A 13,871-nucleotide genomic window follows, 5' to 3' on the forward strand; every position below is an offset into this window, starting at 1 on the left:
AAACCCAAATTTTTATATTAACTATAAATTTTAATACTATATTTTTGGAGAAATCCTGGTTCATGGAGTTAATATAAAATCTCATAGAAAACCTGGAAAGTAACAATGGTAAATACAAAATACTAAGAATTTATGACATTTGTCTAAAGGAATGCTTAGAGGAAAATGAATAGCCTTTACTACTTAGAGCAATGCACAAACAGAAAAGAATGAAAAATTATTTAATATTAATTCCAATATTTAAAAGCTTTAAAATAAGGAACAAGATTTTCAAAAAGTCATTGAAACAGAATTTGGTGACTATGACAACAGAAAAACTAAAGCAGATCCTTTGAGGCCCGGAGGCAGTGGGGTGCCTTGTGTATTAAGAGGAACAGAAAGAAAATCCATGAGACGGGAGCAGTGAGAGCAAGAAGGAAATCATAAAAGATGAGGTCAGAGAACTAACAGGAGGTGCAGACCCCATGCGGTCTTGCAAGGTAATAGCAAATTCTGGCTGTAGAATTGAGAGTAGGCTTCCGGGGGGGAAAAAACGAAGACCGGCACAAAGGTTAACGCGCTGATCCAGGGGAGAGATGGGGTGGCTTTGACCAGTGTGGGCTGCCAATGGGAGATGGTGAGCAGCAGTTGACTTCTGGATATATTTTGAAGTAGAGCCAATAGGATTTATTGTTGGAACTGATGTGAGAAAGGAAAAAAGGCAAAGGTGACATCACTTGCTTGAACAGGTAGAATGGAGTTGTCAGTGACTGAGATGAAGAATACGAGTGATAGAGCTGGTGTGGGGAGAGATCAGGAGTTCAATTTTAGACAAGTTCATTTTGAGGTACCTATTATATATCCAAGTGCGGGTGCCAATTAGGCAGTTAAATATATGGGTCCAGAATTAAGTGGAGAGGTCTGGTCTGTAAAGGTGAACTAGGGAATTATCAGTCTAGATGTTAAACACAAAAAGTAAGGGGGAATGTTCAGTTTTCACTTTGTCACTTTTTTTCAAACTTCCACTTCTGAAATGAAAGAAATGAGGGAATTATTTTTGCCAAAGCAGTGCATGTTAATCCATTGAATGCCAAGCTAACAGATTCATATTTTGTCTGCTAACCTATTGGATAGGAATGGAAGGAAGTTCATGAACAAGGGAAATACCACCATGATGAAGTTTGAAAGCGATTATTCTTGCAAATCTGAATACTTTGTACGGACGAGGTACAGAGAACACAAATAGAGCTTTGTACTGAGAATATGGGGTAGAAAATCCAGGCTTAAGATTAATGTAGTGGAAATGGAGATGAATAACTTTTTCTTTTTTCCCCTGAAAGATTTAACTACACATGGATTCAAATATGACCAATTTAAATGTGTTCAGATAACCTTCTTAAGTGAAATGAAGCTGCTTTCATTTCAAAGAGCCAAAGGCAATATGCTTATATTTGCAACAATCACAATAACAAAACATTTTTCCAGTGGAGCTATACTTTAAAGAATATTCTTTCTATAATGGATACTGCCCCTTTAAGTAGCAGAAAACAAGTTTTAGAGGATAATAGTTGTTATTATGATTGTCAATCTATCCCAGATCTGCTATTCTGTATTTTGTCGCTTATAAAATAGTACTTTCAGTGTGAGAATTCTATTTATCTCAAGCCAGAGTGTCAAATCCCTGATGGGTTGGAAAAGGATGATATCTGAGAAAGATAGAAATAGAGAGAGGGAATGGGAAAGTGAGAGAGACTTCAATGCCAAGAAAAAAAAAATTATGGTTATAGACCTCTTAAATCAATCCAATAGTACCTATTTTATATTAATGTCCTCAAAAAGCAATTAACTAATAAGTTATTTTTGATTAGGAAAAAATGTCAGATCAGTATTCAGAGATATCACATCTTTGATTTATTTTACTTATGTGGAATGTCTTTGATAACATGTAGTTGGCCTTAGACTATTACTCCAGTCTTACATGTGTATCTCTCGTTAGACTTTTTAGTAAAGAATGGTTAAAAGAATCAAAAGCCTTTGCCATTTTGTGAATAGTTATAATTTATTTTTACCCCAAACATACATAAGATTTCCTTGGTTGGTTAATTCATCTGTTAAAGAGGTCTGTCCATATTTACAAAGTTATATTTGAGGATGTTCCATCAACAAAAATGCCATGAAGTATCATCCTAAGTATTTTGGAAATATAAAATTTCCATAAAAGAGAGGTCCACTTATTTTTCCTATGGAGATGTCACTAGTTCATCTCTGTAAAATCTTTGCCCACTCATTGGTTTGTCATCCGATGAGGAAGATAAGTTCTTGGGGTTTCTGGTATAACCCCCATACATTAGCTAGGATGAGATATTATTTTTAAAACTTGATGTCAAGTAATAATATTGCTCTGCAAGATGCTATTTCAAGAAATACACAATAGTAAAATTTGAGAACCCTTTCCAGTAAGGACAGATTTACAGCCATGGGGAAGGAGAACAAAATACTCCTCAGGAAATAATATAAATGCCATATAGTAGATCACTTTGATCATAGGTTGGTAAAGGAAGTATATTTGGTGAATTGAGGAGCAAGTTTGTGGCTGGAAGAAATTGGGGCTAGGAAATATTACATGATTAACAATGAATTAGAGAGGTTATTGGAGAATGTGGGAAGAACTGGTCTAAAACAACAACGGGCTTTGGAGTAAAAACCACCTGATGAGAATCCTTGCGCCACTTTACTACCTATATTATTTGGAATAATTTTAAAAAATCCAACTTTCGTGGGGTACCTGGGTAGCTCAGTCAGTTGAGCAACTTCGGCTCAGGTCATGATCTCATGGTCCTTGAGTTTGAGCCTCTAGTCGGGCTCTGTGCTGAGAGCTCAGAGCCTGGAACCTCTAAGGATTCATTCTTTCTCTCTCCCTCTCTCTCCCTCTCTCTCTCTCTTTCTCCCACTCTTTCTCTCTCTTCCCCCCTCCCCCACTTGTAATCTGTCTCTCTCTAAAAAATAAACATTAAAATTTTTTTAATCTCTCTTATCTTTTGACTGGAATCATGGATGTCAGAGACTCCTTTAAGAGTTTTAAAAATATCATAAAAAGTATAAAAGGGCTAAGCACAGTGTCTGGAACACTGTAGCAGTTTATTAAAGGTTTATTCTCTTGATATAGAAAAAGGAGCAAATAACAGATTATAGCTAATGAAAAGGCTTTCAGGTTTTGGCATATATTAAAAAAAGCTCTAAAGGAAGAATTTAACTTTGATATGAGTTATAGAAAATACAGAATGGATTCAACTACTCAGATATCATCCAAAGACAAGAATAAAAACAGTCAAATTGATGGACTTTTGGTATACTCCAAAATGACACAGTTGATAAATATAAAAACAAAACTTCAATAATACTGGATACTGGTGCTAATTTACATGAAGATTATCATCACTGTGGATTTTGATTCCGTTTAATAAGGAGCTTCACTATTAGTTTCACAATGTTCTTTATTATCAATACTTTGTAATTATCACCAGTTTCAGTGGGGAAATTATAGAAAGAGACTTACTCTGGGAAACTGAAGGTTTGGATTCTAGTTACAATTTTGAAAAATATTGCTAAAGAGCAATCAGTGTGTAATTTATTTTGTCTGGTCTCTTTTTCCTAATCTGTAGAATTAAAAAATTTTAACACTTCCAGTTCTAATACTCTCTGTTTTACTATAAGTAAATCTTAAGTCTGCTTTTTAAAATTAGTTTTAGTAACTATTTTCAGAGAGCTTTAAAATTTCCAGCTACCTTCTACTTCATCGGTCTCTTTCTAGTGTTTCTACTAACTAAAAAAGGGCCGTGGCGCAGTGATTTAGTAAACGTGCTTTTATATAAAGTTTGTTCTTCAGAGCTGTGAATCTTTTTACATGTGACCATGAGGCAGTGCCCATAGTAGGAGTGTGCGTAGAAGATACACCACAGAGATAAATGTTTCAACTCTCTTCGACCCTGGAGCAAAATAAATGAGAGTAATAAAGTTCACCCCTTTGAGTTCTGCCTTGTTATCAAATATTTCCCAAATCATGAAGCCAATAAAAAAGAAATAGTCTGTCAGGGGAAAAACAATAACAAAAACTGTAGTTTTTCCCCTCAGGCATTTTAAGAAAACTTCAAGTCTAGATGTATGAATGAAATTACTTCTAAAAATTAGAGAATTCTATCAGCTCAGACATATATGACTATCTTCAATGGAAAGTTAGACCTCTACCTCGAGAGAGAAAGATAGTTACTACATCATTTCTTTTTTTTTTCTTCCTATCAATGGGAAACAAATTTGACCTCACTTCTCATGTTTTAGTTTTCAAATTCAATTAGATCTACATAAGAAAAAATAAATGAAAGATTAGAGGCACTCTGGGGGACTTAACGCTTCCCCTCACCAGGTAGGAAAAGAAGAACCACCATCGCCCTGTTTAGTGTGTTGTCTGTAATCAAAGGACTGACTAATGCTTAATGAATATGGAAATAGAGACATCTGGGTGGCGACTTAGCTCAGGTCCTCATCTCACGACTTTTGGGTGAGTTTGACCTCAGCACTGGGCTCTGCTGTCAGCACAGAGCCTACTTCAGATCTGTTGTCACCATCATCTCTCTGCCCTTTCCCCACTGGTGCATGCTCTCTCGAAAAAAATAAACATTAAAAAAAATGAATGAAGGCCAAAATTAATCAACTCCTGCAAAGGCCACCGTAGCAGTTTATCTCCATCTGCTACCCTTCCTTCCTCTACCTCTGATAGTGATTTTATGACTATTTTACCAAAATTTTTATTTTCTTGGGTCTCTTTTCTCCTATTGCTCTCCTCTCGTGTTTACTGGTCTTGCTCCCAGATTGCCTGATGTTGCTCAAGAAATTTGTGAGCCTATGAAAATTCCCATCATGTCCTATTACCTTTGTCTTCACTTGGAGTCACCTCGTTATCTCCCATTTACTCCTGCTCATAGTCCCCCATAACCTTTCCAAACTCTTTCTTTTTTCAGTCCTCCTTATAAGGAAGAAAGAGGATTCCTTCAACTTCCTTTCTATGTCATTTTCTCCAGTCTATTAATCTGCATCTGCTGGAGCCCATTATCATCAGAATCAACTGTGGTCTACTCACACCATGGCTTATTCTCTTTACATCACAACACTTAACTCCATGATTGATGCTCCCTTTCTTCCTATTCAGTCATTCTCTCCTCTTGATCCATCTCCTCAGACTTCTATTGATCACCTAATTCTGTTTCAGGAATATTTCCCTTGAGTTGAATCTTTCACTGCTTCTTCTGGTTTTTCCTCAATGACTAACTGCCTGGTCTACTGACATATCTCTGCCTTTCTCTTTAGCTTTCAATGTCCCAAATGTAGGTGTCCTCAAGCATATAATTTAAAGCCTACTGTATCTGCCTTTTAAAATTTCCCCCCTAGAACACTTAATCCAAAATTCATAACTTTCCTTAGCTCTGCTTTGTGGATGATTCCCTTGTAAATTTATATATTTAACTTTTATTTCTATTTTGAGCCCTAATGCCATATTCTCAAATAGCTACCTCATCAACTATGCTATCACACTTTTATTTTTCACCTTTTATTTTTATAAGCAGTGCCTTCAAACACCTCCCTCCTACACACATACACCTGTCATCCTAATCAAAAGATCACACCTATTATTCAATTTGTCTTTCTCTCAATCCTTCCCTCCAACAAATTACCTAGTTTTGTCAATTCTTGTTTTTAAGTTTATTTATTTATTTTGAGAGAGAGAGAGAGAGAAAGCATAAGCACGGGAGGGGTAGAGAGAGGGAGAGAGAGAACTCCAAGTAGGCTCTGCATTTGAGCCTAGTATGAGGCTTGAATTCACAAACTGTGAGATCATGAACTGAGCCAAAATCAAGAGTCAGAAGCTTAACCAACAGAGCCACCCAGGTGCCCCAAGTTTTGTCAATTCTATCATACTGCTATTACATTACTCATCTTTTGAAGACCTGAGAGAAAAAAATAGAAGAGAAAAAATTATACAAATTAATTAGCAGTTCTTCCTTGTCTGGTAATATGCTTCTCCTGCCTCTCCCGAGCATGCATGGGATGATTACTTACACTTCTTCTTACATTAAAAACCAGGTAGTTCTTCCCAAGTAACTTAAAGAGAAATTTTACACCAATATTTCACTTGCAATTTAAATTCACACCTTTCATTTATTTTCTGAAGGTGCCTATTCTTTGGCAAGTAGAAAATAAGTCCTTTAATCCTATTTTTAGAAATGTTCCAGACAATTTTTGTTGACTTCTGTGGGATTTTTTCCCTTGATTACATTTACTAGTAAACCACACTATTTTCTGAGTTCTTCCTAAAGTGAATATAATAAGTAGCATTACAATTAATTGCAGTAAGCTCACCTATAAGGAAATAACCACTTTTGAATCTGGAACCTTGTTTTGACTTCAGCTTTCTAAAATTAATAGATTTTACTATGCAATTTATCTAACCATGTACTTCAAATTATGGTGTTACCAAGATGAAAACCTGGCTTCAAAGCAACATAGAAAGGTAACAACTGAAATTCTCCAGCATACGCACTTGTTTTGTAGTTATGTAAGTGCATTTTATAGCTAAGATTCTCAGTAATGATTCTCCTGGAATGCATTCCTTTAAGGATTCACCATTTGATCCTACCCTACAGTTTACTCACTGCCACAAAGTGGAAATTATATTTGAATGATTGTTTTATTCAATCCCCAGATACTTCTATAGTGAGATGACTAAAATATAATGTTGTGGGGTGACACAAATTAAAAATGTCACCTAGTCTTAATTGTAAAAACAGATTTTAATCTTCATACTAATCAAAAACATTTTGAAGACCCCTAATCTCACCCAGCAATTTTAAACTAATGGTGGAGAGGTCAGAGAAGAGTACATATTTTAACATTATGGAGTAGTATTAAACATATAGAATGAAAAGTTTCTCCCAGTTAGGTATAAATATTTTGCATTTCTTCCTGTTTATGGTGCTAAGAGCAGTAATACAAGATGTTTTTCTTACAAAAACATTTTTTTTAATTTTATCCCTTCTTTCATGTTAAAGATGGTCCCAATGTAGAGGAAGTGTGCCAGCTCTAAGCTACTTCCCAAGAATGCAAGGATTTTACAGCCTATTGGTGTTCTTAATATCTGTAGCTTATTTTGTATAGAAGATCGTCATGGACCTGTACAAGGATAATTGAATATTCATGTTACCTACCATGACTAAACATTCTCAATTCTATGTCTGATTTTTGTGAGCAATTTTCATTTCTTTCACATGATTTATATCCACCATTATCTGTTGCTACCACAGCCATTGATTCTTATTGTTGTAGTCTCTACTAAGAAATTCTTTCTCGGCACTCTGGATGAGAAGGTGAATAGGTTGTATTAGATACCTTACCTAATCATAGGTCCTAGTAAGATCTACCAAAATGGTAGATCTCAGAACCAGTGCCCACAATTATATGGTGCAAACCTCTATAAAGTATGTTTTCTTTCTGGCCAGTAAGGCAGCTTTTATGAGCGACTTGCTGAGTTTCAAAGCAATAAACCTATAGCATGGTTACATGGACATGTAGCATACTTTAGAGAGAATCACTTTATCTAGAATCAATAGGACTTACAACCCTTACCTGATCTGAACTCAGGAAAACCACCTGAATATCTATTCAAAAATTACATTCACTGAACATCTTTTTCTCCCTGTAGGCTAATACATGAACTGTGAGCCTTAAGTACACAATTGTTTTTATGTTTAATAAGTACCATCTAAACTAGATCAGCTAGCAGGCCTCTTCTTCTGCTTTGACAGTGCTATTATGATCACCTAGAATGGAAATACATTCTTAAGGTTGCTCACTTTATTGATAATTAAAGGTACAATTAGTTCTCTGTATCAAAGCGCACTCAAATTTCAAACACTTTGCTTATGTATATTTTCTGCATTTCTCTGCTTTAAAAGTCATCAAAATTTCTATGTAGACACATAGAATTTTTATTTTTTGAATACATTCACCACTTAATTCTGACCCAGTTAGCATATTTCTCTCCTTAGTCAAAAGCACAAAAATCTGCCTACAGCACTTTCCATATCTTTTGCTAACATTATATATAGAGAAGAATGATTAATGTAGTTTTCTCAGAGTTTAATTTTTTTTTAACTCAGATGCTAAGCAGTTATGACTCTTTCCAGGTTTCCCCCCATATTTCTCAGAAATTCTTATCTGTCAAACTCAACATTTGATCTTTAATTTCTTGAGGCTATTTAATACTGACATATGTGCTAACTGACTATCTTTAGTTCTTCAGAGTTTGGTTTCATTCATTCCATCAAGTATTTTAAGAAGCTTGAAATGCTCCCAGGATCACTTATCTAAAGGGATTTAAAGAAAGACAATACTAGTAGGATTTTATTATATACCATCTGAAAGGAAAATTAATTTTGCCTCAGGTTTCAAATGCAAATGAGAACTCCATCATATAAAGAAGGCTTGTCTGAATAACCTAACTGAATTAATGGAGGAGAATTACTCAGATATTTTATGCAAAAAGATGTACTTTTGTTTAAATGATTAAAATTTACACCTAAACTTTCCCCAGTGCACTAGTCTAACAATTTTTCACTTTTTGTTTATATATTTATGATATCTTTACTATCACATCCTAATGAAAATGATAAAATGACCCCATATTATCTCCAGATTTGACAGTAGAGTACATAGTTTTAAATGAAGAATGGCAAGAGGTGACTTGGAGTTATGAGGCAAGATCAATCATAGATAATTGGAAATTATATTGCTTTTTTGTCAGTCTTACAATAATTCTTCCAAAGAGCCTATTTTGTGGGATAAACTACTCTTCCCACTTAATCATTTGACTCTATTATATTATAAATAAAATATCAAATCTCCCTTAGAGTAATTGCTGGCAGAAAACTTCGACTATGAATAGGCATATTTTTCCCTGTCATTTTTATGCACAAATACCTAGCATCTGGCTAACATCAAAACGCGTAGCTTCTGGCAGCTGGTATCAAACTTTGTACACCAAATGCAGTCAGAACGTTTTCTGAGCAGGTTCACTATACATGATCTGAGACACATGTTTGATATTATCTAGGAAAAACAAAAACAATGAGGCAATGACTTGAGCTCTACTTGACACTGAAAAACACGTCTGGCTCCATAAACTGTTTCTGAGAAGAATATTTCACTTTGAGCATAGCAGCTACAGGTTCCATTATTAATGTAAATACATGAGAGGGAAGAGGGAAGCCTTGATGATTGGCATGGTAAAAAACTAAACAGCCCTGGGACTGTCGGTCAGAGTTGACTTTAGTAACTGGCTGGGAATGCAGACATTTGATCCAGCATACATGATTACCAGAATTCACACTGACCCATGTCCTTGCCTATAAAGCATTTGCACTCTGGGGAATTAGAGGTTTCCAGTGACAGTTTTGAAATTTCCTAACTTTCTGGAAAGGATTTTTGTAATAAATACTACCTGAATTTTAGAGTTAACTTAAGGCAGTTTCTTTTGTAAACATGCACGCATGCACACACACACACACACACACACACACACACGCCAAGTTTCCCCTTTTTAGCTAATGTGTAGCTGTAAGTAACTTAGAGTTTGTCTGCTGATACTAGACTACATATTCACCTACATGTTAATATTTCAGGTCTCTGCATAAACATGACTAATCTTCCTAAGCATCAGTTTTACTTAATGGTAATAGTGCATTAGTTTGATCTCCAGAATAATTTCCCACAAGTGATTGGAAAGAACATTTATCTACTAAAAAAATGTATATAAATGAGTAAAATTGTATTTTAAATTCTTTCTGATTATTTTGAGGTGAGTTTTTTAGTTATAGTTCATAAAAGATGATTTTCCAAAAGGAAAATGAAGATCATCTTTGCAAATTCCTGTTTAGATGAAACTTCTAGACATGTTGCCACTAAGTGTTAGTTAATCAGAGCATGGACCAAGTGACACAGGGGTGTTACCTTAACATTAATTTTGTTACTCATATGGAAACATATAAGAACAGACACAGATACACACACACACAAACACACAAATTAATCATTCTTATCACTTCAGAGTCAGGTATTTCCTCCTAAGTATCATGTTTATATGCCAGTCGAATTCCACCTGTCTGCTAGTGGACCAAATTGTTACACTAAACCATACCCCAAATTTAAAAAAATAAATGAACTGAAAATATGATAATCATTGGTAATGTCTATTTCCTACTTTCTAAAATTATACACTTTAATTAATAGTCCATAATAGTAAAAACAATTCACCGCAAGTGATTTGTAAGATTATTTATTATTCTTCATGATTTTCAGTAAAATAATTTTTCTACATAAGAAGAAGAATGAATTCTGGCCAATTCAACTCAGAATGAAAGGAATTAGTGGAAAATAAAAGTCTGATGATTCAAACTCATTTTGTTGGTGATAAATTGCAAATGAAGACCACATTGAGTTATCATTTTATACCTGTTATACTGAGAAAAAGAAAAAATATGACAACAAATGTAAGTCCATAGGATCTCTTCATTTTAGGATGAAGCACACACATATAACCACATATAATTTTAGAAAAATGAAGGGATTATTGCCATAGATTGCCAGGGAGTGACAAATGAGTAAAAGAGGTGGGAACATCTGCAAGATTTTAGTTTTTGTGTTTAATGGCGGTTTTATGAGCATGTGTATTATTAAAAACAAAAAGTATAGGCAAATTTTAAAAGGACATTCATAAAAATGAATGTTATTAATGAAAGTCTCTAAGTTAATTCTATGTACCTGAGTAAAATAAATATATAAATCAATCATGCTGTAGCTCTGAGAAAACTTACACCATATTCATTTGAAATGGCTTATAAATATATTATATGTCTTGTATCTGAATTTTATTTTGTTTGGCCTTGCTTCATTTTCAAATTGTAGTCACAAAAGGAACAGATAATGGTAGAATAATCGAGTAAAATTCAGGAGAACATTCTAGTCTCTACCTTAATAAATTTGATTATCTTGCACTTCATTCCTCTAAACTTGTTTCTTCATTTGAGATATTAAGAAATGTACTATTTTCTAGATTTATTAAAGAAATATTTAAAAACTTTGTATCAGATACAGGATGCCAGATATCATTTTAAGTAGAAGTACAGGGGCAAATATATATCAAATTTCTTCACTCGAAATTTACAGTCTAGTGAAAGAAAAACTGATTCTACATATCAAATACCTAATTATATGTAGCATTGCTTCTGTGATCAGTGCTATGAAGGAGAAACAGAAGCAGCTGTGTTTATAGTGTTATAGGATCACAGCCCATTGGAGTGACTTGATATCATCCAAAAGATAAGGACAGACTTCCTAGGAAGTGATGACCACATTGAGATCTCAGGGATGATGAGAGAGAGTACCTAGGGAGGGAGAGAGAGAGGACTTCTTGCAAAGGGAATAACACAGGCATGATGGACAGAGGGCATAGCCTATCCTAGAAGGTGAAGCAAGCAGATATGGTTCTAAGAGAGAGTGAAGGAGGATGCGATATTAAAAGGGGTTAAACAGGCTGCAAAGGGTTTATAAACTAAGCTAGAGTATTTCTATCTTAATCCTAAGAGTAGAATTCCATTTATGGTTGTAAGCAGAGGATAAAGTGCTCATACATATGCTTTCAAAAAGAAAAAATGTCTGACCCAGGTGTAAAGACTAGATTGGAGCTGGCCAAGAATGGATGTGGGTGTAATCCCTATCACAATACCAATAGCACTTTTCGCAATACTATAATAAATAATACTAAAATCTGTATGGAACCACAAGATATCATGAGTAGCCAAAGCAAGTTTGAGAAAGAACAAAGCTAGAGGTATCACAATTCCAGATTTGTATTATAAAGCTGTAATAACCAAAACAGTACAGTACTGGCACTAAAACAGACACATAGATCAATGGAAAAGAATAGAGAGCCCAGAAATAAATCCACACTTATGGTCAATTAATCCACAACAAAGGAAGCAAGAATATACAATGGGGAAAAAGACCGTGTTTTTGATACACGATCATGAGAAAAGTGGACAGTACATACAAGTGCATGACACTGAATCACTTTCTTACAACATTACACAAAAATAAACTCAAAATAGATTAAAGACCTAAATATTAATACCTTAAACCATAAAAATCCTAGCAGAAAACACAATAATTTCTCTGACATTGGCGATCTAGATAGGTCTTCTAAAGTCAAGAGAAACAAAAGCAAAAATAAACTATTGGGACTATATCAAAATAAAAAGCTTTTGCATAGCAAAGGAAACCATCAAACAAAAAGCCAACCTTCTGAAAGGGAGAATATGTTTGCAAATGATATATCTGTCCAAAATAATTAAAGAACTTATACAACCCAACACCAAAATTTTTTTAATCCAATTTAAAAAATGGACAGAGAATCTAAACAGAAATGTTTTCAAAGATGACACACAGATGGTCAACAGATATATGAAAAGATACTCAACCTTGCTAATTATCATCAAGTTAATACAAAGCAAAACCACAAGATATCACCTTACACCTGACATAATGGCTAAAATCAGAAAGACAAGAAATAACAAGTTGGTGAGAATGTATAGCATAAGGAACCTGTGGGTGCTGCTGGTGCAAATGTAAATTGGTACAGCCACTATGGAAAACAGTATAGAGAGAGTCTTCAAATTAAAATAGAAATGCCATATGATCCAATAATTCCACTACTTGCTATTTACCCAAAGAAAAGAAAAATGCCAATTTGAAAATATATACACACTGCAGTGTTTATTTCAGCATTATTTACAATAGACAAAAGATGGAAGCAAACTAAGTGTCTATCAACAGACAAATGGATAAGAAAGAGGTAGTATTCACACACAGTAGAATATTACACAGCCATGAAAAGTCATTTGTGACAGCATGGATGTGTCTAGAGGGGATTATGCTAAGTGAAATAGGTCAGACTGGGAAAGAAAAATACCATAGTGTTTTACTCATATGTGGAACAACAACAACAAAACAAATAATTGAACAAAAAGCAGAATCAGATCTATAAATACAGAGAACAAATGGGCAAAATAGGTACAGGGGAGTGGGAGATACAGACTTCCAGTTATGGCATGAATAAGTCCCAGGACTAAAAGGCACCACAAATGGACTACAGTCAATGGTATTCCAATAGCATTGTGTGATGACAGATGATGGCTACATTTGTGGTGAGGATAGCTTATTGTATAAACTTGTCAAATCTCTATGTTATAGACCTGAAACTAAGGTAACATTCTATATCAAAAAATATAAAAGAAAGAAAAGAAAAGAAAAGTGGTTGATAACATGATAGAATATTTTTAAGTACATTTCAGACAGAAAATGATAGTTTGAAGTAGGATACTGGTGATGAAAATGAACATAAAACGATGAACTGAGTAAAGATACAAAGCAATATGTAGGACTCGGTACCTAACTAGATATGAAGGAAAACGGATAATGCAGCATCAAAGATAATACTTCTGCAAATTGATAGAATTATTTTGAGAAGTGACATTATCTTGTTATTTTTGTGCCACTCAACTGAGATGAGAAAGAGTAGGAGAACATCTGACTTGGGAAGAAGGAAATACATATGTTTCATCATAAACAGTTTGAGTTTGAGATGTTGAAATTCTCCAAAACTCGCTGGCTCTGAGGTGTGAAAAAATAACACATACAATGTGCTCTAAAATAAGTCTTGTAGAAGTTTCAGTTTCCTCATCGATATAAAAGCTTTATTTCTTGCATGTCATATTAAAAAATATTAGGAT

This window comes from Suricata suricatta, chromosome 7 (assembly GCF_006229205.1).
Source record: "Suricata suricatta isolate VVHF042 chromosome 7, meerkat_22Aug2017_6uvM2_HiC, whole genome shotgun sequence".
NCBI lineage: Eukaryota > Metazoa > Chordata > Mammalia > Carnivora > Herpestidae > Suricata > Suricata suricatta.